Source organism: Prionailurus viverrinus, chromosome F1, assembly GCF_022837055.1.
Source record: "Prionailurus viverrinus isolate Anna chromosome F1, UM_Priviv_1.0, whole genome shotgun sequence".
NCBI lineage: Eukaryota > Metazoa > Chordata > Mammalia > Carnivora > Felidae > Prionailurus > Prionailurus viverrinus.
In genome coordinates this window covers 30,286,207-30,312,325 of record NC_062577.1, presented here as the reverse complement: position 1 = coordinate 30,312,325, position 26,119 = coordinate 30,286,207, and the positions used below count along the sequence as shown (strand labels likewise).

General features: G+C 47.5%; 1 protein-coding gene across 2 annotated transcripts in view; it reads left to right on the top strand.

Annotated features, from left to right (window-relative positions):
- SERTAD4 (SERTA domain containing 4) overlaps nucleotides 1–25,813 on the top strand; it is a 37,080-nt gene extending 11,267 nt beyond the window's left edge. Inside the window, exons 5-6 of one of the 2 annotated variants that reach the window (XR_007148322.1) lie at nucleotides 17,993–17,995; nucleotides 25,799–25,813. The gene's annotated coding sequence lies outside the window, so the exon portion shown is untranslated. Of the gene's footprint in view, nucleotides 1–12,527; nucleotides 12,532–17,992; nucleotides 17,996–25,798 lie in introns of both variants that reach the window. The other variant, XR_007148321.1, reaches the window with a different exon arrangement.
- The last annotated feature ends 306 nt before the right edge of the window (nucleotides 25,814–26,119 follow it).

Sequence of the window (26,119 nt, the reverse complement as noted above, 5' to 3'; positions counted from 1 at the left end):
TTCCATTGCTCTTTCTCTTTTAAAAAACTCTAAATGTCTAGTGGACAGTGGCCATGCAGGTGTCTTCAAAATGAAAGACTACTTTAAGAGGTCAATTGGACAGGTATTTTAGAATGATGCTAGTTTGTAAGTTTAGATTCCTGTGGATTAAGAGGACAGTTTTTTTTTTAAATTTTTTTTAACGTTTATTTATTTTTGAGACAGAGAGAGAGCATGAACAGGGGAGGGTCAGAGAGAGAGGGAGACACAGAATCTGAAACAGGCTCCAGGCTCTGAGCGGTCAGCACAGAGCCTGACGCGGGGCTCGAACTCATGGACCGCGAGATCATGACCTGAGCCAAAGTCGGATGCTTAACCGACTGAGCCACCCTGGCGCCCCAAGGGGACAGTGTTAATAAATGATGTGGTTGGTTGTCAAGGCTTCATCTTAAAGAATCTAAACATTTTCCATTTTTGCAAAGTTTCTGACAAAAACATAGCATAATGTAAACCCTGAGTAAGTCCTAGCTGATTTCCATTATGAAATGCCGAATTGTCAAAAAGATGACTCGTGTCAGTGGTTGAAACCGCCATAGATCATTGCTAGTGTTACTCCATATGACTCTGTATTAATGTTATTCTTCGAGGCTAATATTTCATTTGGTAGGAGAAGGCTAGTTGAAAGCTAATTAATTTGTCGAACATAGCATTCTTACTCTGTCCTACATCATAGGGATTTAAATATGAAAGAAAGAACATCCTTTTGCTTTTTAAAATCCCCCGGCATTATTAACGTTTCTCTTGATGGCCAAAGCTATAAAATGACTGAGTTGGTGATTTCCCACAGCACTCACCTGAGCTGGGGTTCAGGCTTCCACTCTGTAGAACCCACCAGAGCTTCTCTGCTGGAAGATCGGTGCCTTTCAATTCAGCAGCATTAAAATTTGTAATTTTTAGTCATCAAGTTTTTGTTTCTAGGATATTTCCAGCATACCAAAAGACCTGCTTTCTCTTTCCCCTGCCTCCCAAAAAAACTCCTACTAAACAACCCATCGGAATAAAAATGTTCCTTTTGTTGGTGTGAGAGCGTCAGGGCCTCCTGTGTGCCTGGATTGCCGTGTCTACTCAGAAGATACTCAGATTTTTCCAGAGTGGCCAAGACAGGTAAATCTAGGGACTGGGCTCTATAGCTGCATCCTCAGAGACTGGTAAAGCTAAGACACTCTGCACCCCACACACTGTGTCTGTCCACCTGGAAGGAGCACCTTTTCTCATTGCTGTGCTTTGCTTTAAGGAAAACCTGATAGGGCAAGATTCTGGACTTTTACAAGTTAAATGAAGGGAAATACTCACTTAAGAAAATGACCCAACTCCCCCAAGAATGCCATTAATTGCTACTCCCTGAGGCATCTAGGTGCATCTCGTTAACCAAACCATTCACCTTTTCCTCTGGTCGTTACTCTCTAAAAGTGGAGCGGGGGCCCTTTAAAAGAGCAAAGATACCGTAGTCCTCCTAGCTTCCACTCTCAAAAATCCTATTACTCTGTGCTTCACCTTGAAGGGGTCCCAAGGACAGGATTACGGCAGCCAGGATGTGGGAGGAAGGTAGAAACACTCAAAAACTTGAGGAAGTGACTGCTGACCAATTAGTAATTAGGGTGAAGCATCTTTGGCACGATCTTTTAAGACAGTGGTGATTTAGAACATTTTGTTTCGTAAATGGTGAAGCCAGCGAATGAACATTTAGTTTTGGAGATCATAGTTAACTCCATCAAAGCAGGGCTACCCACCCCTCCAATCATGAACTTGTATTACAGCTCCACTGAATGGCTTCCTTTCTGTGTATCTAGAGAAGAGCTGGGAACAACTTGGCAGCAGACATGGGCGTTAAGAGATGTCAACCTCACAATAAACATCAGACAAGGATATAAGGATTCGTATGCAACGCAGCTCAGGCTTTTATATTCCTCAAACAAATTGTGAGCAGAAAACGTTTTTGAAAATAATTAGTTGTTCAAATCCATTTTCTGTGACAGCCCCTGAAGTTTGAAGCCACTTCATTTCTACTGAAGGTTATCCATGCCAATTTTGCTAGGCCTTTTCAAAAACAAGGAGTCAGCAGGCCATGAACAGTGATGGTTTAAATGAGATGCAGAACTGTCCCAGGAAGAGGGGAAGGAAATCAATAGTTCGGTAACAAAAGAGACAATGTACGGTTTCTAGGAATTCACATTAAGATTGCTGTGTTTTGATTGTGGTTTAAAATAAAATGCATTCAGGATCTTGCAAGTTACTACTCACTGCCTCCATTGCTCTCCTAGAGTGTGTAAGCAAGGTAGATTATCTCCACACGGCTAAAACTTCTCCATTGGGTGTGAGAGCTACATGACCAAGGGTGAAACAGTTACCAGTTGAGAGATTGTTTCCAGCCCTGTGTACATGCCACATTTCAGCTGGGGGAATTCGCTTAGGAAAAGCACTTGCAAAGATGTAAGTTATGAACACTTGAATCTCGCATCCTGCCATAAAGTGCATCAGCAAGTGAGTTTAATAAAACATGCTGTTTAAAATAGTCTGTAATTTCCTGTTTCTGCGTTTTCCTTCGGTATGTGTGACAAGCTGAGGAACCATGACTACACGAAGGGCATTTACACAAGCTCGTCTGGTGGTGTTTGCAAACCATTGCCACGAGCTTCATCTTCTTTGGTAAACAATTCTCTGGTGGGCTGTCTATGATTGTTGGTTTTTTTCCTTGGTGTTGGTCCAATTTGTTAATTCTGAAAATGCAAACTACTTATTCATAGCCTGGAAACACCTGCTTTTGACCGCAGTGAAACTGATAGAACGTATGGAGATGAATTAGTCATTTCTCATGAAAGTACCCACGTTTTTCTCAACCCCATTTTTATAACTGTTCCCTTGATTTAAAATTATAAAACGTTACAAAATGCCAGATCTTGGGAGATAGAACACACATAGAAAAGAACTTGCAGAGACGGAAGTTGTGATCTTGCCTCTTGCCAAGATGCCAAGACAATGGACAAAGCAAAATTTGGGAGAGGCCCAATCCACGCGAAGGCCTGTACTGCCCAGACTGGCTTGGCTTTCAGCAAGCACTCCCTTCATCCAGGTCATTCCATGGCAGCGGCTGGATTCAAACATCAGGCATGTGATGCTCCCTGCCCCCTGATACTAGCCTGGGGTACTTCTAGACACAGTGTTTTTTCTGCAGATGTTTTCTGAGGTGACTGCAATGAGCTACGATCAGATGTGACATAACCCTGTATCCTGGTGATCAAGAAGTGAGCAGAGCTCTCTCAGTGCACCTGGCCCAGAACTCAGGCATCTATAGCTTCCTCAAAACTCACAAACACCTCTGTGCGTGATTGGGAAAAGACGGAGAATGACAGATTATAAGGCAAGGGAATTCAGCACAAGGTTAGGAGTTGCTCTCTGATGGAGTAGAGTGTGAGAAGTCTGAGAAACACAGTGCCCCATGTGCATTGCAGAGTGAGCTCACTTTCTTTAAGGAAAAGTGTAAAGATCCAAACAGAAAGAAGAATTTCCCTGGGGGGGGGGGGGGTGGGTGGTGAGTCAACCTCTTTAGGGAGATAGGAAAACTATTTCAGGGACTAAAGGATTTCCTTTACGTTTCTGCAAGAAGAGAGAAATGGTTTGTTTGCCCTTTCTGGGAGCTGGGTGTGTTTCTCATTGTTTCCCAAGTCCATAGATGCTGTGCTTTTCAATTAATCCACCAAATGATCTTTGTGACTAGGTATAGTTCTTAGCCTAACGTACCTCTCTCCTATTCAGTTCAGGCTCAGCAGTTGTGGTTTTCTCGTGAGACTGGACTATAGCAGAGGGTTAAGAGTGGGATTTGGAATCCCGCTGCTTGGATGCATCTGTAGCTATGCAAGCTTGACCTTGGCCTGCAGCCACTTCACTTCCTGGTGCCTTGATTTCCTTGTCTGTATAATGGGGTGGCATAATGTACCCACCTGACAAGGTTGCCAGGATTAAAGGCTTTATTTAATATTAGGGAAGTGACGCACCCTTGCCTAGATGCACATGATGGGTATGCGGTGACGGTGAGCCCCCATGACTTCTTCACTAATGTCCCTGGATGCCCTGAAGGCTGGACCTTGATAAAACCAGATTCTCCTTTTTGTGGAAAGCGCTCAGCCTTTTGGGTTCCGTATAACAAGCTTGAAACAAATAGAGGTGTTGTCAAACCTGGGGAATCAAGACCCTTAAACACCTATAAAATAGTCATTGGTGTCCTTGAGATATTTTTAGCATTTCAAAAGGTTTACTGGAAATCAAAATTTCTTGAAAGCAGTTGCATAGACTAACCCATGGCAGATTTCTTTACTGTTACTTGGAATTAAACCAACTCTGGGTTAACACAGCACAAACTGAGAAGAAACTCTGGGAAAATGAAAGCGTTATCCTTAGTAATTACAATTGGTTTCATAGATAGAATCTCTGAGACCATGGACTATATTAAGGGAATAAGAGGTATCCCTTATAAGTGAAAAGATGAAAAACTGCTAACCTCTGACTCATCCCTAGGATTTGTCCAAGTTCAAGTTAATTCAATCGCTGTATTAAATGATTCTCTTAAAGTTAGTTTTTACTCAGAAAAAATACAGTTTTGAGTATTTATATAATGTGGATAATTTAGACCCAAAATGATTCCTAGTGTTCTTACATCTGGTAATGGAGGCCAAAGCAGTATTTTCTGGATAATCCTAATTTGGGGGGACATGGCCTATCATAAAATAAGTAGGATACAGTTTCCACCTATAAGATAGAAGTTTAAAAAGCAGATCAGCTAGGGAGTAGTTATTCCCACTTCAAAATTTCATCTTTACCTATGTTGCCTTTCAGCTCAGAGCCCAACTGATGACTTCAACAAAGATTCCCTTTAGCAAATGAAATTTCCACTCTCTCAACTTTTCGTAAGCGTTTGTTTTTCCATGGGGCAAAGTACACTTGTAGTGATGCTTGCTGACTGGTAAGTCTTCAAAGACCACCAAACTGAACCATACAGTTTGAGAATGAGAAACAGGCACCTGGATATAATGAAAGAAAATGGCAGTGCTGTGCCATGACCATTCCGAGACTTCTCCACAACAGGTTCTCCTCCTACACTACCAGGCTCTTAGATCTCCTGATTGGCACCAGTAGTTGCCATTTCAGCTGAGAGAGGCAGTGGGAAGCCAGGACACCTCATTGTGCCCAGGGAGATCTAGGCTGGCCATCTCCAGACCTTCGTCCTCTCTGTATTTGGAAACTCAGCAGCTAGAATGGATACTTTTATTTTCCTGTGAGTAGAATAAATACCTACCAGCAAGGATGATTGATTAGAATTCTCAACCAGTCCAGGGGTGCCTGGGTGGCTCAGTTGGTTAGGCATCAGGCTCTTGATTTTGACTCAGGTCATGATCTCGTGGTTCGTGGGAAGCCCATGACAGTGCAGAGCCTACTTGGGATTCTCTCTCTCTCTCTCTCTCTCAAAATAAATAAGTAAACTTAAAGAAATTCTATTTTAAAAAGTTCTCAACCAGTCCAGCCTTAAGCCAAGCTGGTTTTAGCCAAGATGACTTAATGTAGAAGGCCAGTGGGGGCTGGGGGCTGGGGGGCATCTCTCTGTCTGAAAACAGTATCAGTCCCTGCACTGAAAGGACCCATAAAGAAATCCTGGGGCCATCAGTCCATCTGGGTGTTGTAATGGATGAATAAATAAATACATGCTAGAAAGAACCCTGGGATGGAATTTGTAAGAACCGACTGATTTCCAACTCTTATTCTCATTACAGATCAAACAAGGTTTATAATAACGCAATCTCTAAGATTTTCTAACTTTTTATTTCCTTGAGGTCTATTGTACTGATTTCTGATCAAATGACTGCTGTTTCTTAACAACAAAATTATTACCAAGTTAATGTCGCGCGCATGAGAGTAGGAGTTAGGAGACAGGTTCTTGCCCATTCCTGCCACCCACTAGCTGTCTAACCATGACAAACCCCTTGACATCTCTGGGTCTTGATATCCCATCTGTCAAATGGTGAGGCTGGACTCAAAGGGCATCTAAGATCTCTCTCCTTGGGAACTAACATTTGTGATTCTAACAACCAGTGGATCTTCCTGAAGATTTTTCACCCTCATTTTCTGCACGTCACCCCATCCTTTCCTTCCCCAGGATGCCTCCCCACCACCCCTACACCCCCGCCACCAGTCAAACCGGGAAACTGCTTCTGGATGTTACTTAAAAGGAATGAATCTCTGAGTTTTCCTGTCCAGAATGATTTTCTGCATATGGCTGCTAACCTATTGTCTGAAATACATTCCTCCAGATACGCCATGCTCCCCCCGCGGTGTCTCAGTACAGCCCCCTCGCTCTCCCCCCCTCCCCGGAGAGTATCTCCCCCCCCCCCCCCCATCCCATTAGCCCATTAGCTCCACACATCCCGAGCCAGCCAGCCACAGACAGCACTGTTCCTCCTGACACAAAGTTATCCTCCCCTTCAAGCAACCAGCCTGCCTGCCCTACGCAGGCAGGAGATCCGCGAACCCTCTTTTCTCTCCCGTTTATGAGTAATAAAATAGCGGACTTTCCCCCTTCTTTTTATGAAGACAGTCCTTGCAGCTGTGACTATAACTGTTGGGTTTTTTCATACGAGCCAAGATTATGGTCCCATAACCCAATTAGTGTCATTTGGTGGTGGTCCAAGTGCTTCCCCTGCACGAGTTTTAATTTGGGGATCCCCGGAGGCTGCACTCCACATCTGTAGCCGGCCTGTTCTTCCTCTCCCCTTATTTGCTCGAGGTTTATGGGAGGATTAGCTGTGTGGTCTGGGAGGCGGCTGCTTCTCTTTCATCCGCACTGCTCTCGAGCCGCCGAGGAGCCTTTTACTTTTCATCAAGCCCTGGCACCTGGAGGGCGGGCAGCCGGGGCGACTGGAATGAATCAGTGGATGCCCTACAGGCCCCGAGGGGCGCGGCCCTGCGAGCGTGGGGGAGGGGAGGACGCAGGCAAGGATGCTTATTGGGCCGCTCACCACCTCGCCAGGCTGGGCCAGGCTAGGATCCCGCGTGCAGGGCGCGGAGCCCCCACCCCCACCCCGCCCCCACTCCCTGGCTGGCAAGGGCTGGCGAGGGCTCCCGGCGCTCATTGTGCAGGCAGCTGGCACCAGCTGGGAAGGGGAATTAGCATAACAAAGAGCCGGAGCGAGCGCGGCGCGGCCCGGCGGGGGCTCAGCGGAGCGCCCCGGGCCCAGAGGAGCCGCGCTGTCACCGGCAGCAGCGCGCCCCGGGCCGCGGGGCCGGAGACCCTCGGAGCGCCAGGGTATCCGCGCCAGCGGGAGGTCTGCCCGGGTCCCGGCCGCTCTCCGGGAGAAGACAGGCGGTGTGGGTGTGAGTGTCCGTGACGGCGCGAATGGGCGTGCGTGTGCGTGTGTGTGTGTGTGTGTAAGCGTGGGTCCCTCCGAGTGAGCGTGCGTGTGTGCATGAGCGTGCATGTGGTTGTGTCCGCGGGCATGTGAGTGTGGTGCGAAGGGGCCACCTGCAGAGGGGAGAGGACCCACCTGCTCCCTTCCCTCCCTCCCCACCAAAGCCTCTTTGTTTATTTCTTCCGCGAAACTGGTTCTCAAGTCTGGGAGCACCGAGGAACCCCCTGGGGAGCTCTGACGAGACACCCAGGCCCCAGCCCCACCCGGGAGACAAGCGGGTAGTCGCCCCCCGCTAAGGTCTCAGATTCATCTTGGGGCGCTGACCTGCCTGCCTGAGAGCCCCCGTGCAGGGAGGAGCCGTCTGAGCCTTGAGGTCTGGCCTTGAAGCTTCTGCACCTGCACCTTAGTGTGCAGTCCACTGACCCTGGAGCTTGGGTCACCAGCTTCCGACTGGGCGACCTCACCGCCCTGGCTGCATACAATCCTTACAGTTGCTCTGTGGGAAGAAACTAAGGCTCAATAGAGCCACACAAGGTCACAAAGCTAGTAATTCGGCCGACCAGCCTGGAGCCCAGGTCTGTGGGACTCAAAAGCCCACGTTCTCCACTGTAACACTTTAAAATCTTTTTAATAAGCTGCGGACCAGGTTCCTGGAAGGACCCGGGGAGGACAGTGGGGAAGGGGGAGTCAGAGCACGTGGACTCACGGCCCCTGAAGACATACACAGCCCAGACGACGTCCCTAAAAATTCCCTGGGGCCTCTCTTCACTCCCGCATTGCTGCACCACCTTCGATCTGAGTTGTCCCCTTCCGCGCCCCCGTCCCAGGTATTGCTTTAGGTAGCGGTCCAATCCTCTCCAGGCTCTGGCTCCCAGGCTCCCTGCAGGAGAAGATGACAGCCGTTCGCCCTCACCCGGGAGTTGTCGGCAACTGTGCAGCCGGGGGCGGGGTGGGGAGGGGCAGGGGAGAGAGCCTCGGTCGGGGACCCAGGGACCCGGAGATGGAGGATCGCAGAGCTACACCTACACGCCTCGGGCCCGGCGCCTGGGTCTCGCCTCGCTACACAGCGCCCCGCTTCTTCCTTGCGGGAGGCAGGGCGTCTCTGAGGCTCCTCATGCGTTTCGCGACAAGAGTGCCTTGCCTCGGCTGCCTGCACAGCCCTCCCCAAGAGGGAGGGGAGGAGAACCGCAAGGAGCTGCGTGGCTCTGCCGGTCCCAAGCTCCCGCATTACCCAGAGGTGTGCCTTTCTGGGAGTGAAGGCTCCATCAGATGCCTTAGCATCGAGCTCCAAGAGGGGTAGGGACCTCTGAGGCCATGCAGCCCACCCACCCTTTTGACACATAGTCTGGGAGGCCGAGACCCAGGGAGATGGAGTGAGGCCTGAGGTTTCACAGCCTGCCTGCCCAGCTATGCTCGGTGCGCACCAGGCTCTCTGACAGGCAAACCGCCCTGCTTCCATACTCGGCCCAGACTCTACGGTAGGAACCCTAGGGCAGGAGGGGGGTGGGTGGGAAATGAGCATCCCTAGCAACGCAGGCAGCATGTGGACCTGGAGGCGCCTGGAGAGGGAGGGGTTTGAAACCCTGGGCCCCCCAGGCAGAGTACCACCCCATTTGAATTCAGGAATGGGGCAGGTGAACTGGTGGCCCACAGGGCTGCTGATGGCTGCTGTTATTATTATTAAGAGTGCAGAATTCTCCTAGGTTCTAACAACTGTGTTCATTCTCAATAAATGGTTTCTTAATAATCATTTTAATTAGCAAAAAGGCTGTCTTATTAAAGCTAATTAAAGGCAATTTGGGAACCTTATTTTCATACAATCATAAAATTAGAGAAACAAGAAGCTGGAGAAGTGAGGGATGTCTCCAGCTTTCTGCAGAGGGGGTGGGGAGGAGCTGGGAAGGGAGAGCCCAACCCCAGGTCCTGCTCTGTAGGGCAGGAGTGCCCGGTGGGTGGGTTGGAGCCTCCAGACTGGGATGAAGCCTATGCCCTTCTGGGGGACAGCTGCTGGGAGACATCCTCTGGTCACATCTTTGAAGCCAAATCAGAGTCACCAGAACTTCAATCCCCTGTGTTTCCACAATTGGTCACTTCCCTCCCACTAGTTACCTTTAACTTGAAAATGTACTACTAATCTTACTATGTAAGATTCCCCCCTCTCTATAATGAGTTTTCAATGAGACTCATAGGTTTTTGGGTTTTCTTTTGTTTTTAGAAAGGCATTAAAAGTAGGAATTAATCATGGGTTTTTGGAATCAGAGATCTTAGTTACTAGCCTGGTTTCACATAAATTTGTGACCACAGGACAATGGTTTATGGGTACATAAATGTACCCTTTCTATAAATGTCTTGTGTCTAGCAAATGACTTCCCTAAGCTCTGGTTTCCTCATGAGTAGAATGAAACTCATGATAAAACCTACACCCCTAGGTTGTTGGGATGTGTAAACAGATAAAGGATAGAAGTCACTTTACACAATATAGGCATACAATACTAATAGCTCTGTGATTCTTGTCCTTGTTGATATGGGCACAATTCAGGGAGCACATCCATGAGGGAGAGATAGACCACAGTCCGAGGGATTCCCTGGCTGCCTGCCCTACTGTCAGCCTCAGTCTCCAGAGGTTTGGGTGCCTCAGTGCCTGCCCTGCATTCCTTCTCTGTGGGGTCCCTTCCAAACCCTAGGACAGGACTCTCTTCAGCCATCCTTGGGACAGTGGTTTATGGGCCTATACCTAATCTCAGTGTCTATTGTCAGAACTCAGCACAAGGACACTGGGTAGAGGCTCAGTTCCTTGCCTTCTTGCTTTAAGCTTGTCAACAGCCATCCTCAGCAACCCTCCCAATAAATGAACCCTTTCTGGCAGGAATCTAACAGTTTAAAAGAGCTTTCCAGTTGGGGCACCAAAGTGGCTCAGTTGACTAATCGATTAATTGATTAAGCATCCGACTTCAGTTCAGGTCCTGATTTCGAAGCTTGTGAGCTCAAGCCCTGTGTCCGGCTCTGTGCTGATGGCTCAGAGCCTGGAGCCTGTATCGGATTCTGTGTCTCCCTCTCTATCTGCCCCTCCCCCGCTCACACACACACACACACACACACTCTCTCTCTCTCTCAAATAGATAAACATTAAAAAAAAAATTAAAAGAGATCTCCAGTAAATCCTACCACAACGCCAAGAATTCTTGCCTGTCCTTGAAAGCTCAGGTTGGGGAAATATATAGATTTTGCACAGGAGGGCTTGTGCCTCTCCTTATCTGTTGCTTAGGCCATGGGACATTGAATGGCCATGAACTGGCAGAGGGCTCCCCTGCTGTCCACCCCTGAGCACCTCTGGATGAGGCCTTAACCATGGCAGAACTGACTGCAGAGAAAGGACAATAAGCAGATCTATGACATACTAGTGTTCAGCTGCCTGTTCTCAAAGTAATTGTTTAAGTAGGGACTTCTATCTTGATAATAACTATTATCACAGGCCTTATGTTTATTAGCCTCCTCACCAGAAGGAAATGCAAACCTATAGCCTTCCGATTTTGATAAGCAGTCCACTTTCACGTAGCAGGGGCTGTAATCAAAGCAGAAATGACACACAAATTAACCAGCAATCCCCTGCATATCAGATACAGTGTATATTTTCTTCATCTCAGCCAAGAAAGGGACTTATTTCCCATCTGTGAGCATCAGCGGATTGTTAGCCCCACCACAGCTTCCGATGGGGCCGGGACTACCCTGACATGTCTGATTAAAGCTCCATGTTATACAGCAGTAGCTGTGTTTTCAAGGAGACAGAGGGAAGCTCACAGGACCCCTGGGGCAGGACACAACACTGCTCCTCTGAAAATTCCCTTTAAAAAAGTTGTCATGCAATCCAATTAACCAGCTGGAAGGCCAGCGTGGGCAGCCCTCCTCGGGGTTAATAAATAATAGAACACGCCCTGCATTGCAAGGGCTATCTCTCTTTTCTGAGATGGGAGGCTGTGACAGCCTTCCTGGCGGGAAGAAACATGTACCACCACCACCCAGGTCCCTGAAACCTCAGTGGGTCCACGAGACAGAATGCCCCAGAGTCCTGGGGACACCTTCTCCCTGGCCTCTGCCCCAAGCCAGTTGTTCAACAGCTCAGCCCTGAGAGTGAGGGAATGAGTGAGGCTTGTCTTGAGGGATTTGAGCATTGGAATGGGCATCAGGTGTTCTGCTTTCTAGCTCCAGTTCTGGCTCATTCTCTTGTAAACTCTTCAGAGGCTCTGATCCTAGCTGAAGTTCTGTGAGGTAGGCTTTCCTTACTGGTCCTCTCTCCAAAGCTGAGTGTCCTGGGTGGGCTTTTTGCTTTGCTTTTGTAGGACCTGCACTCTTCAGTAGAAATTTAATGTGAACCACATATGTAATTTCAAATTTTCTAATAGCCACATCTAAAAAAATAAATTCAAAGAAGTGGGTGACATTAACTTGAATAATAGAATTTACTTAACCTAATATATACAAAAATTATCATTTTAACATATAATCAATATTAGAATTATGAATGAAATATTTTTATATTCTTTTTGTTTGGCATTAAGTCTTAAATCTAGTGTGTATTTTGCATTTACAACACATATCACTTTGGACAAGATACATTTTAAGTGCTCGATAGCCACATGTATCTGGGGGCTGCCATATTGGATGGTGTAGTTCTGGACCCTTGGCCCAGGGCAAAGTCCTGGCTGTGGGTCTAATGTTGGATTCCCTTGATCCCTTGTGCAGGGAGACATGCAGCCCCCCACCCCCCCACTCCCCACACCTCCCCCACCCCCCCCATTCCCCCACCTCCGCCACCCACCCCCCCACCTCACAACAACATCCCTTCTCCTCTCTGCTGCTTGGGCACCATGATCTTGCTTCTTGGGGAAGATCCCCCTGTTCTCTAGTTCAAGGCTACAGAACCACAGAAAGGTATTGAATGCTGCTGCTACTCCCAGCGATTGTCCAGAGAAAACTTCCAGGCACTGGAGAGTCAACATCCTGGGGTGTCCTGGCTCCGGTCCATTCCCTCCTCACATCATCCACCCTGCCTGGGAGGGGGGATATGTGGAGCCATCCCAGAGTGAGTGGAACCAGGACTGTGGGGGGGCAGGTAGTGGAAGAGGCTGCAGGCAATAATGTTCCCTGGGGTGGCAAGGGCCTTTGTTAGGAGCAGAGCGATTGTTAATCCTCTCTGCTACCAGAGAGGGAGGATGTGGGTGGCAAGTAAAGTCTTGTCAGGGAAAATACCGGCAGGAAGGTGAGCCACATGCCCGAGTAACCACCAACTCCACCACTCCTCTTCTTTGATGTAGTGCCTTGGTGCCATGCAGGTCGGGTCAGGCCTGTGACAGACACAGCCCTCCCCAGGTGAGTGTGACTGTGTGTGTGTGCGTGTCTGTGTGTGAGTGTGTGTGTGCCCTAGCCTCTAATCAGGCTGCACATGCCTGTCTCTATCTCTCTCCCACCTGACAGTACCATCCCAAGGAGAAATGAGTCCTGGGTTCATATGTTCTGAGCCCCAAGTTTAGACATGTGGTCTGAGAAATAGGAGTGATGGACAGGACGACAAGGCTGAGACAGATGTCACCGTGCTTGCTGCATCCATCCACACTCTCTGACTGCTCTCTGCCATCTTGTAGAATAGAAGTAGATGAATGATTATGTGCCTGTCCTCAAAGGGACAGGGTCTGAGAGATGCCACCCTAAGTGTGGAGGGGGTAGGCTGCAAGGAGCAGAGAGCTTTGAGGGAAGCCATGTTCAGGGGCCTGGACTGTGGAACGTGATGCAGCCTCATTGAGGCCCCACAAGTGGGGAGAGGGCCACCTGTTGGTAAGAGAACATCGGAGGGGTCCAGTTCTCATGCCAGGAACTGGGAACTCTGACTTAATGTCACCGCCAATGTTAGGAAAAACATGCTGGCCAATTGATCTCTCAAAATTATAAAACATTTTGTAGCTAACAAAACCCTTTTAGCTCAGTTTTGGCCTAATTCTCCTAACAATTCTATATGGTTGCCCAGGCAGGTATTACGTCAGAGGATACAATCCCTTTGAAATTTTACAGAAAATATCTTGTGTGCATTTTTGAGGGGTGGAGGCAGGGACAGGAGAAGAAGGATCAGATTTTTAATGGAGTCTATGACATCCAAGAGGTTAAGAATTAGCAAGCTGTTCCAGTTTCTTCATTTAACAGGAAAGGGAACTGAAGCCCAAAGAAGATCAGTGACTCACCAAGGATTACTCTGCCTCAGGGCAGAGATAGGACTCGAAATCTGAGTCCAACTGCTCTTTTCACTGTATACCAAGCTAATGCAGATGGCTGAGGGGCTCAGGGCTCCAGGGATTCCTGGCTTGGGAAGCACCGGACTCCTGAATATAGAGATGGAGGCCGAGAGCAAAGGCGCCATCCCGGGTCTACCCTTAGCCAGCTGCACAACCATGGCCAAGACCTCACCCTCTCTGGACCTCATCTTACCCTCCGGAATGATAGAGAGACATGTCCTCTGACTCTCTACATCTGAGGGGCAGTGTAAGGACAGGTGGACAGGAAATGTGATGGAGCTCCAGAGATGGGGGCAGGGAAGGTGGGGAGGGCAGAGGGAAGCAAGTGGATATAGACCCAGGTGGAAAGAGGGACTGGTCACTGGATAAATGGGATGGTTTGTTTTATAGTTTCGTTGCATCCCCTGGGGCTAAATCTCTCCTGGGGGGGTGGGATGAGCCTCAGCCCTCACCCAGTGTGTTATGAAAAGCTCCTCAAACTTTGCCTCTGAATCATCTGAATTGATCAGTCTTTCTTTAAAGCAAAACAAAGAGGCTGGAACATTTTCCATCTGGTTTAAGCATGAAGAGACTTAGTAAGGATATTGGAAGGACTGAAAAACTAGACTCCAGGCTGAGTTTTTAGGACGTTCCCAGAGTCACACTGTAGATCTGGCTGCCAAGGGAGATGTTGCCTGTCAGGAGCAAGAAGCCGCTGTGATCTGGTGCCAGCAAAGAGGATGACCCCTACCATGTCCCCGTCTCCAGGTAATTCTGTTCCGAGCCAAAAGTGCATCTGACTGGTGGCACCGAAATCACTAACCTGCCCCCTCACGGCAAGGGAAACTGGAAAGTGTGGGCAGTTTCATTTTGTCTTACTTTTCCCTGGGAAGGTGGCAGGTATATCCTGAAGAATTATTCAAATATCAAGAGGGCATCCAAACGATTAGGGCAATCACAAATAACATACATCTATGATAGCGTCCCTTGGGATGCTAAGGTTTTCGAGGTCTCTCATTTTAAGTTAAACAATCTTTGAGGGGCGCCTGGGTGGCTCAGTCTGTTAAGCGTCTGACTCTTGATTTCAACTAAGGTCATGATCTCACGCTTTGTGAGATCGAACCCCACATCTGGCTCTGTGCTGACAGCACAGAGCCTGCTTGGGATTATCTCTCTTCTCTCTCTCTGCCCCTCTCCCGTTCAAGTGCTCTTTCTCCCGCACTCTATCTCAAAATAAATACAAAGTTTTGAAAAAAAAAATACTTTTTGAAAATTCGTTGGGGTGCCTGGGTAGCTCAGTTGGTTAAGCAGCCGACTTCAGCTCAGGTCATGATTTCACGGTTCGTGGGTTTGAGCTCAGAGCCTGGAGCCTGCTTTGGATTCTGTGTCTCCCCCCTCTCTGCCCCTCCCCCACTCATGCTCTATCTCTCTATCTTTCAAAAATAAACAGTAAAAAAATTAAGAAAAAGACAATTCATGACACTTCTATATTATATGGGTATATACCTCTGTTTAGCTATCTATATAGACAGAGATGTATGTCTATACATAAAGTCACACATACTATTCATAAGCACACATGTGCTACATACACACATATTTTATTTAGTATACTAATCATATATGTTTAAAAATCTTTGGGGCGCCTGGGTGGCGCAGTCGGTTGAGCGTCCGACTTCAGCCAGGTCACGATCTCGCGGTCCGTGAGTTCGAGCCCCGCGTCGGGCTCTGGGCTGATGGCTTGGAGCCTGGAGCCTGCTTCCGATTCTGTGTCTCCCTCTCTCTCTGCCCCTCCCCCGTTCATGCTCTGTCTCTCTCTGTCCCAAAAATAAATAAACGTTGGAAAAAAAAAATTAAAAAAAAAAATCTTTGAGTACAACTGAGGCACTGAGGAGGATATTTGAAGCTAATCTTCAGTTTCTTGAAACCTCAGCTGCACACATACCTAGACTCGTAAAGATTTTAGGAAGGGAGAGTAGCAAAGTGTCTTGGTTTATCTGGAATAGGCCTAATTTATGCCTGTGGGCCCAGCATAATTACCAATAACATTCCTATCCACCTCCAAAGTGTCCCTATTTAGATGATAAATTATATGGTCATCTTATTCTTGGGGACACCTGACGTGACTGGTCTCTGGCCTCTGGGACGTGCTGACAGCAATGTCACTGCAGTTTGAATCTCTCCGGGAAAACTTGGCAGTCAGTGGACTCGTCTTTATTTTACTGTCAGATGTTGGACATCCAGGCCCTGCCTCACTACCTCCAACCAATCAAACTGAGACCTCTGGGGCTGTGGGCTTCTAAGCCCTGCTCCCTGTGAACTAAGAACGTGTAACAGACTCTCACACAGGCAATTGTCCTATTGTTCTTGCCAAGCATGTCCCTCCTGCTGCTCAGAACTACCCTCCTCCAGGAACCATCCCTAAACTCATCTCACTGTAAATAAAGTCCTTTAATACACCTTGTCCTCACTTTGCATGAAATTAGCTGAAGCCTGCTTTCATGCTAATTTTGTATGAGTTTGATAGCCATTTCATTTACCAAGGCTCTGCCCCTGACCACCGACATGGACTCCCACGTCCCCATCAGACTAGAGACCCCGGGGTCAGGGCTATCTACTGGGGGTCCCTAAGAGCAGAGATTGAGTCTCCTGCATCACTCCTGCATCACACCGGGCTCCTTAAGGGCAGGGAACCGCCTCCCCTATCAGGGCCTCCCGAGATCAGGAATCCTGAAATCTGGAAGACAAAGACTGAATCTCCTCCTCTTCCCACCTTTGCCTTCTATGCCTGAAGTCAGCTCCCAAGGTTCAAGGGAAGGTATAGGTATGAGTCTTTTTCTCCTGATTCCTCACCCACTTGGGCTGGTGGAGGGGTAAGGTTTGTCCCTGCAAGTCCCCCCCCCCCCAGTCCCCCCTACTTAAAGCAGTTCTGATTTTTCCAGTCTGCCTGGGCCTCCAGGCTGCAGAGCACACTCCGTGCTTAATGAAGCGCATTCTCCATCTGTGGTCTGGCCCTCCTGGCAGCTCCAGCTGCCTGGGGCCTGGCTTTGGGGAAAGCAGTCAAGAAGTTCCCTCATCCCTGCCCCCCCCCCCCGCCCCCCACGCACACACCAGGGGATCCACTCCCCCACAGCCTGCCCTACCCCACCCATTTTAGGCTAATGAGATCCAGACCTCACACCAGAGCTGCTCTGACTGGGTTGACCTATTTAATTAAAACAGCAGCTTCCAAAAATGGAGGTTCAGCTCCAAAAGCTCTGCCCCTGGCCACAAAGACAGACTCTGGCTGTCTCTGGCCAGCTCGGGCTTTGGCATGCCTTCTCAGTCCCTGACTTTCTTCTCTCCCTCCCACCTTCCCTCTCTTCCCTTTTCCAACATCTGTGTCCAGAAAGGAAGAAAAACCCTGTTTGGACTGGCCTCCTTCCATCTGTCATTTTTTCCCCCCTTTCAAACGTCTTGTCTAAAGCAGAGTCAGTTACATAAACATTCCACCTCTTTCCATAAATTGGCCGCAGTTTCTGAACAATAGGGTTACTGTGAAGGGAAGAGAGAACCCAAGGCCACACCCCACAAGTGCTGGTCCCCCCCCGCCACCGACTCCCCCTCTCCCCCCAAATAGAACCAGAGACTTATTCTTTGAAAGAACCAAAGAGGAAATCCAGAATCTTCAGGCGAGACCTTTTCTGTTGTGCTTGGAACAGTTTCTTCACCAACTCCCCTCCTGGTCTGCCCCTCCCGCTGCCGTTCCTCTCCTCAGCTTCAAGCCCTTTGAGCTAATGCCCAATTTCTGTTTTTCCCTTCACTGCTTGACAGTGTATGTCAGTGTGCGTCCCTGTCCCTAGGGCAGAGCGTGTGGATGATGAGGTTGGTGGTGGTGGTGGTGTGTGTGTGTGTGTGTGTGTGTGAGTCGTCTGGCATGATTTTTGGAGGCACGCCCTGAAGATTTTGTTGCCTTTTTCTTTAAATAGAAACAGTTGGACCTTGCTAATTCAGACCAGTTGGAGAAAAGTCCAGAAGGGAAGGGAAAAAAGTCTGACTTAACAGAGTATGCTTAAACGTAGGCCTTCTTATTTCTCCCGAGTTCATCCAGTCACTGGAACTGGACTAACCACATTTGCAGATACAGTCCTGCCAGGCCTGCTTCACGTGTAGATGAAAATCGTTCTCAGCATCATCTTGAACACCTAATTAAATGTGAGGGCTACTCAGGGTGTGAAAACACATTTTTCCTTAATAGGTCAGATGTCTTCAACATTAGTAACTCTTCTCATTGGCTTAGTGAACTGGCTTCTTAGCCAGACTGTGTGCTCTTTAAGGACACATTCCATCTCTCTTTTTTTTTAAGTTTATTTATTTATTTTGAGAGAGACAGAGCGCACAAGCAGGGGAGGGGAGAGAAGTGGGGGGTGGGGGAGACAGAGGATCTGAAACAGGCTCTGTGCTGATAGCAGAGAGCCTGATGCGGGGCTCAAACTCATGAACTGTGAGATCATGACCTGAGCCAAAGTCAGAGGCCTAACTGACTGAGCCACCCAGGCATCCCAAGGACACATTCCATCTCTTAATCAATTTGCTATCCAGCGCCTATTGTAACTCCTAGCACATAGTAGGTGTGCACAATCGATGTTGAGTAGGGGATGGATGGATGGATGGATGGAAGGAAGGAAGGATGGGTAGATAGATGAAATGAGTGAAGCAGGAGTAGATGGGGAAAGAGCGTTGGTACGGGGTGGTTAAAGCAAACTTCTATTGGCCTTACCCCGGTGAGTGGGAGGAGTGGCAGAGACATGCATCAGAGCAAGAGCAGGGCACTGAAAACACGGTCATTAGCCCCCACAGAAAGTGATAGGAGATGGTGAAGGCAGAGATGGTGGGGATGTGGCTGGGGCAGTGAATGAGTATTGAGAGCTCATGCAAAGCAGGGGTTAGGAAGGCTAGGATTGAACAGAGCTGGCAGAGAGGTGTAATGGTGTGAATGGGTTTGTGAGAAGGTCTGGGGTTAGAGGCAGATGTGGGCATGACAAGGTATAAAGAGATTAATCTCTCATGGGTAACAAAGATCACTGGGGTGCTGTATCAGTGCTTTTGGCTGCAAATAACAGAAAGTTTAGTTCCGTTGGTTTATACCAGTGGCTCTCAAGCGAGGATGACTTTATCCTCTAGAGGACATTTGGCAATAAAGGGAGACAATTTTAGTTGTCAAAACTTGGCTTTGGGATGCTGCTCAAATCCAGAGGGCAGAGGCCAGGGGTGCTGCTTAGTATCCTACAGAGCCCAGAACAGCCCCCACAACGAAGAATTATGCTTCCCCAAATGTCAGCAGCGGTGTTGTTGAGAAACCCTGGCTTAAACCAATTGGAAACAGTTTTGTCGCATATCACAGTTTCAAGGTGGTGATTTTGTCCACTCATTGAAAAGGTGGGTTCTCTCCATCGGTAGGCTTTACCTCTGCCATTTACAGGGCCTGTATTCTCTCAGGGCCACAAGACACTACCGTGGCTCCAAATGTCACATCTTCATTCAAGAGCATCTTCCTGTCCCTGGTTAAAGCTCAACTTCCCTTGTCGTCTCCCTAGCCTTGTGTTTCATGCCTTTTACTAAATCAGTCCTGGGCAAGAGGATTGCCCTGATTGGTTTAAACTAATTGAAATCGTTCACTTCCACCCCTGGAACTGGTGCTGGGGTCTGAAACCTGAAGAAAAATGATATTTTGTTAGAAAGAAAAAGTGTCTTATGGAGAGGGGAAAGGGGCTGCATAGTTCACGTCAAAATCTCCCCCAACTTACTAGGTTCATAAAACTGAGCAATGAGCTGCTGGCCCTCAAAGCTGGAGCTTTTGCTGCTCAGTCATTCACTTTGCATCCTCCCCCACCTCAACCAAATCATTTCTTCCAGAAAAAAATAGAGACTTACAGAATGCCTTCTGACCATGCTAGTGACAAAACAAGCACGAGTGCCACTGGCTTGGAGCTTGTGGTCTTGTAGGGGACATATTAATCAAATAATCTCACACATGATATGTAATTATAGACAGAAATATGCTGTGATTAAAAAGTAGCCAGAAGGGCGCCTGGGTGGCTCGGCCAGTTGAGCATCTGACTCTTGATTTCAGCTCAGGTCATGATCCCAGAGTCATGGGATCCATGTCAAGCACGAAGCCTGCTTAAAATTCCCTCTCTTTCTCTGTCTCTCTGTCTCTCTCTCTCTCTCTCTCTCTCTCTCTCTCACACACACACACACACACACACACACGAAGAAAAAAAGTAGCTGGAGCTATGACAGCATATAACAGGAGACCTTACATGGGGAGTGAAAGAGAATCAGGAGAGGTGTTCTTGGTTGGGCTAAGATCTGAAGAATGGAAAAAATTAACTACATGAAAGATGGGGGCAGAGGAGATTTTCTGGGAGGGTGACCACATCTGCACATCCCTCTGTTGAGAAGAGCACAGCTCAATCCAGGAAATATCCTAGAGCCAAGCACAGGTCTAGGGGAAGCTGGCACAAATATTGAGAGGTTAGGCAAAGGCTAGATCTCCCAGGGTCCTGCAGTGCATGCTAAAGATTTTGCTCTTGACCTTCACAGCAAGGAAAAGGCATTCAAATGCTCGACAAAAGGATCACATTGGTTGTAGCATGAAGAACAAATTGGAGAGAATCAAGTGGGATTTGAGAAGACAGGGAACCACTGCAGGGATGAAGGCAGGTGAGAAGTGATGGTGGTTTGGACCAGGATGGTAGTGACAATGAGGACAGGTTGTTAGATCAAAGAGACATTTAAGAGATAAAACTGACAGAATTTATAGAAGGATTTGTTGTAGATCAGGGGAGACAAGAAAGCGTTAAGGATGGGTTGTACAATTCTGGACTGTGAAAATGGTTAGGAAGGTAGAGCCATTTACTGAGAAAGAAAACACTGGAAAAGGAGCAGAGTTGTGGAGAAATTAGAGTTTAGTTTTGGACATGGTGAGATTGTAGTTCCTTTAAGACATCCAAGTGGTGATCATGAGTAGGCATTTAGATACATGGATCTAGTGATCAAAGGAGAAGACTGGGGTGGAAATATAAATGTGGGAGATACCAGCATACATGGTGTAGTGTTATCTATTGCTGAGTAACAATGACCTCAACACTTAGAGGCTTAAAACAGCAATGATCATTTATTATCATTTATTTATCTCTTATGGTTTTGGTGTATTGGGACTTTGGACAGGGTACAGAGAAGATGACTTAACTCTGCTCTACAATGTCTGACATCTCAGCTGGAAGACTCAATGGCTGGGAGCTGGAATTATCTGATGTTGATATTGGCTGTTGGTTGAGACCTTAGTTTAGCTGCTTAGCTGTTGGCTACAACACCCACATGTGGCCTCTCCATGGGGCCTGGGCTTTCTCACAACAGGATGGATTGGCTCCAAAAGTGAAACTCTTAAGAGAGAGAGCCAAATGGAAACTGTATTTTTTATATGACCTAACCTCAGAGGTCATATAGTGTCACTTCCACCATACTTCATTGGCCAAGGAAGTCATCACTTTTTGGTGGCAGAGTGTCAGTTACATTGCAGAGGGGGTATGTGGGATGAGATAGATACATAGATGTACTTATCCTTATCCTTATCCTTATCCTTATACTCTGCCACAGGTGGTAATTGGGAGGTAATGGATAAGACCTCCCAAGGAAAGAGAATATAGAGAAAAGAGCCTACAATGGAAACTTGGAGTGATCTCACATGGCAGGATGAAAATGAGTCTACAAAGGAGACGGATAGGAGCAGGGAAGGAGGTAGGGGGAAAATTGGAGAGTATGACCTTACAGAAACCTTTGGAAGAAAGTTCATTCATTCATTCAGCACTTTCTACACCAGCTGCTCTAGGTGTTGGAAATATAGGAGTGAATGCAAAATTTCCTGATTTTGTGATGCTTACTTTCCAAGAGAGAAGTATCCAGCTACTTGAGAACTGCAAAGATGTGCTTTGGAGATAGTCACAGGAAGGTCACTGGTGACCTTTGTAAGAATGACTTTATTTAGAGTGATGGGGTGGAATGCAGATTGGAGTGGATTGAGGAATGAGTGTAGTAAATGGGTTGGGAAGGCAAAGATATCTCTGGTTTCCTGAAGGTAAAGATGTCTGCCACAGAACGCCACCCTGGGCATTCCATCTTCTGTGTACCATGACCTGTTGTCAGGGTGCATGTCTGCATTGGTTCTTCATGGCCAGGGGCTCAGAAGTTGGAAGAGGCTGAAGCTCCATTGTAATTGGTAAGGAACCTGGATGAATTTTCCCTTGGCTCCATTCAGTGTTATTTGAGAGCGAACTAAGAGAATGTGCTGCCTTGTATAGACCCAGCCTCCAAACCCAGCCATACTGGCCTATCACAGGCTATGCCTGTTCCTACCTTCCTGATGACTGGACTTCCATCTTTCCTTCCCTCCTTGTTTCTATTCCCTTCACCTCTTGAAGCCCACTTCAAGACTCCTTCTCCATGAAGAAGTACATGCTCCAGTCCTCATGGATCCCCTCCCCCACCGAAATCCTGCCCCAAGCTTGGCCCTGCACCTGGCATGGATCTGACCCATTATGGGCCCATAATCTGTGTGTCCTATTTAGTCTCTTCATATCACACGTAACCTTCCTAAAGAGGACCAGGATTGAGATGTTTCCTGTGTCTTCACAGTGACTGAGCAGAGCTCAGCATTGGGCTAAACTAATAGCAAGGGACTGATATTTGTCACATCTACCAAATGAATCAATGCAAAGCCTGCCCGTGGCCTCCCACACTTGCCCCAGACTACATGCCCCTCATGTCCAGTAGCTGGATCCGGGAAAGGAATGGGTCTGACTTTTCAAGAGTCTGCTTGTGAATCTCTTAGGAAATAAACAGCAGGAGAGAACCTCTCTATACTCAGGAAGCTTCAATATGGGGAAGGAGGAAAAGGGACCTGGTCCCTCATTCCCAGAAGAGTGCCCAAACCAGGTAGCAGAACACATCAATTCACAGCAACAGCTGAACAAGTCCATTTAGTTACAGTACATAGATACAGAATAAAGGACTAAGGCAGGATGGTCCTCTCTTCTCTGGCAATACTTTTTCTAAGTGAAATGCCTTAAATTTGCTGTGGGAGAAATACAAACACCACTGGTTAGCTGTATCACCTTGTGCAAACTGCATAACCCATCTGATGCTCAGTTTTCCCATTTTTACCAGGGCAATAATAATCCCACTACATGGGATCATTAGAAGAAGTGAATGAGACAGTGTACTGTTGGTTTGTATTATTTGCAGACTCTATAAGTTACAAATCCACCAACTCACTAAAATTTATTTGTAAACCCCAAATCAATCTTTGCAGGACTCTCAGGATCATTCTGGAACACATACAAAGAGGTGGAAAATTTGAGTCAGCTGACACACGTTTCCAGCTGAAGTCGAACAAGGCACAACACCTTCTCATTTCAGCTCTCATACTGTAAACCAGTGTCCTTTTTGTGACCAATTTATTGCCATATTTTTGGCATTTTTGTGTTTTTTTCTTTCACTGATGATTTTGCTGTTTAAATTTTTTTTTTTTTAACGTTTATTTATTTTTGAGACAGACAGAGCATGAACGGGGGAGGGTCAGAGAGAGGGAGACACAGAATCCGAAACAGGCTCCGGGCCCCGAGCTGTCAGCACAGAGCCCGATGTGGAGCTCGAACTCACGGACCGCGAGATCGTGACCCGAGCCGAAGTCGGCCGCTCAACCGACTGAGCCACCCAGGCGCCCCTGGTTTTGCTGTTTAAAACGGGCCCAAGCAGAGTGCTGAAGTGCCGTCTACTGTTCTAAGCACAAGAGTGCTGTGATGTGCCTTGAGAGAAAATACAGGTGTAAGGTAGGTTTGGTTCAGGTGTGAGTTATAGTGCCCCTCAGCCGTGAATTTGAGGTTAATGGATCAGCAGTATCTATTAAGTAAACACAAGCACGCATACATAAAAGGAGGTTGTGTATTGATGGGTTGATGAAAATGTAACCAGGGGCTCTCAGGAACTTAACCCTGCCATTCCCCCAGAAACAATGGTTCGGTATTTGCTAGCTCAGTGAGTGTTTGCAGTGACTGTATAGAACATAACTACTGGGACTAATGAGAATCCACTGTATATAGAAGCTCCTACACATTGTGTGGTGACGACAAGGCTTCAGGAAGTGTTTATTCTGAATCTCAGTGAGAAGGCAGGAAGCACTCCGGGCAGGTTTTTGCCACAGTTGTTCAAGCTTTGCCAGGAATTTGGTTCTGAAAAGAGTCAAAAAGGAATTTTCGCATATCCCCACACCATGCTCTCCTGTCAAATACAGTATAACAACAATGGGTTGTAACCACCCCTTATACCTCAGTCACTGCTACGAATAATGTGCTCTTGTTAATAAGTTTTTTACTCCTCTTCTGCCCTGTGGGTGCCTCACGTTTCTGCCTCCAGAGAGGGAGCTCTAGGCTGAGCCGGTGTCTCCTCGCAGCCTGAGGGGTCTGAAGGGGGTCTCGTCTCCTCCTCTCTGGGTGTTTTCTGCCCTCCTTTTCTCTCTGTCCCGACTAGCTTGTATTTGTTGCTTCTCCTTTCATTGACCCTGGGGGAAGCAAAAAGCAATCAAAGCCTTGTCTGGATCCTGGCTCCCTGGCAGGGTGACAGGGCGTCTCTAAGCATAGGTGGTGGAGCAGGATGTGTGGTGAGGGTGAAGGGACTCTGGCCACCAGGTTTCTCCCCATAGGAAAGGCCCTCCCCGATCAGGCCACTGCTGGCCCCCACCAAGGGGGGGGGGGTGGAAGCAGCAAGAACAATGGGAAGCTGCAAGATTTACTCTACACCTGGGTCTGATTAGAGTCCCATTCCTGAGGCTCTCCGGGCTGAACGCGTTCTCCCCAGGCAGCCAATTGGAGAAAATCTGCAAACCTGTGCTGAGGCCAGGCTTAGGGAGGCAGCCTCCCCCTCCCACCCCGGGTGAAATGGAAGGGCTGTGGGTACTTGATCTTTATCTGAGCCCTCTCCGCCTCCCGGCCTCCTGCCAGCAACTAGTAGCCCCCAGCCAGGATCCTCTAGGAATTCAGAGCCTGGTGATTGTATTACCTTCTGAATTCTGTTAGCACACGCTGGCTGGGGAAGGGATGGCGGAGGGGGGGGGTATGGGGGGGTGGGGGTGGGGGGGAAAGGAAAGTAAGGGGAGCCATCCAGCAGTGCTTGGTGCCAAGCAGACACCTTCCTTTGCTTGTCTCTGCCTTTCCAGCTTCAAATCCGTCTTTGCCCCCATCTCTCATGCTCTCTGCAGGGAAGGACATGGATTATGTATATATAAACTAAAAAAAATAAGCATTTTACAGGTTGTTCATAGGAAAACAGAAGTTAACAGTAATAGTAATCATAGGAAAACTATGTGCCAGGAACTGATTGAATTGCTTTACACATATTAGCACCTTTAATTTTCATATCTCTATTTTACAGATGAGGAAACTGAGGCAGAACAGTATGACCTTCAGGATGTCAACACTTCCCCATTTTGAACTGCTGTTTCCTCATGACTATAAAGAGGCACTAGACAAGATGAATATACAGTACCTCCCATCTCCATTTTTTTCTTTTCTTTTCTTCCTTTTTTTTTTCTTTTTGGTCTCTTTTTATACCAGGAAGGAGGAAAAGGAAGGAGAAAAGAATTTATTGAGTCCCTACTACCTTGGGTTCTATAGCAGAGTTGGTAAAGTTTCTCATAGAGGGCTAGAGACTAAGTTTGTTAGACTTTGAGGTCCATCTAGTCTCTGCCACAACCACTCACCTATACTTTTATAGCATAGAAGCAGCCATTGACAACATATGAATAGATAAGCATAGTTGTGCTTCAATAAAACTTTAGCCAAAAAGGCAGAGGGCTGCATTGGCCCTCTGGCCTATTTAGCTCAATAAGAATCTGATTATCCAGTCTGGGGTCCTACCTTCAGAGAGCTTACACTCTGCTCCAGGCTTCGTCATGAGCTCCATGGCTATGACTGATCTATTCCATCTGTGAACATGCAAAATATACAAAACATGTATACACACACACACACAGTGCTCCCCAGCCTTAGTCCATTGCACAAGCCAAAGGTCTCTTTTACACATTGTTTGGCAGTTCGTATGTCCAGAAGGGCATTTACTGGGCATCCACTGAGTCCCAGGCACTGTACTTAATGCTTTCTTATACATTATCTCAATTCAGTAGGAATTATGATCCCTGTATTAATGTTTTAGGTCTACCATAACAGAGTACCACAGATGGGATGGCTTAAACAATGGAAATTTATTTTCTTACAGGTCTACAGGCTAGAAGTCCAAGATCACAGTGTTAGCAGGGTGGGTTTCTTCTGGGACCTCTTTCCTGGCCTTGTAGATGGCCACCTTCTCCTTCTCATGGTCTTCACTTTCTGC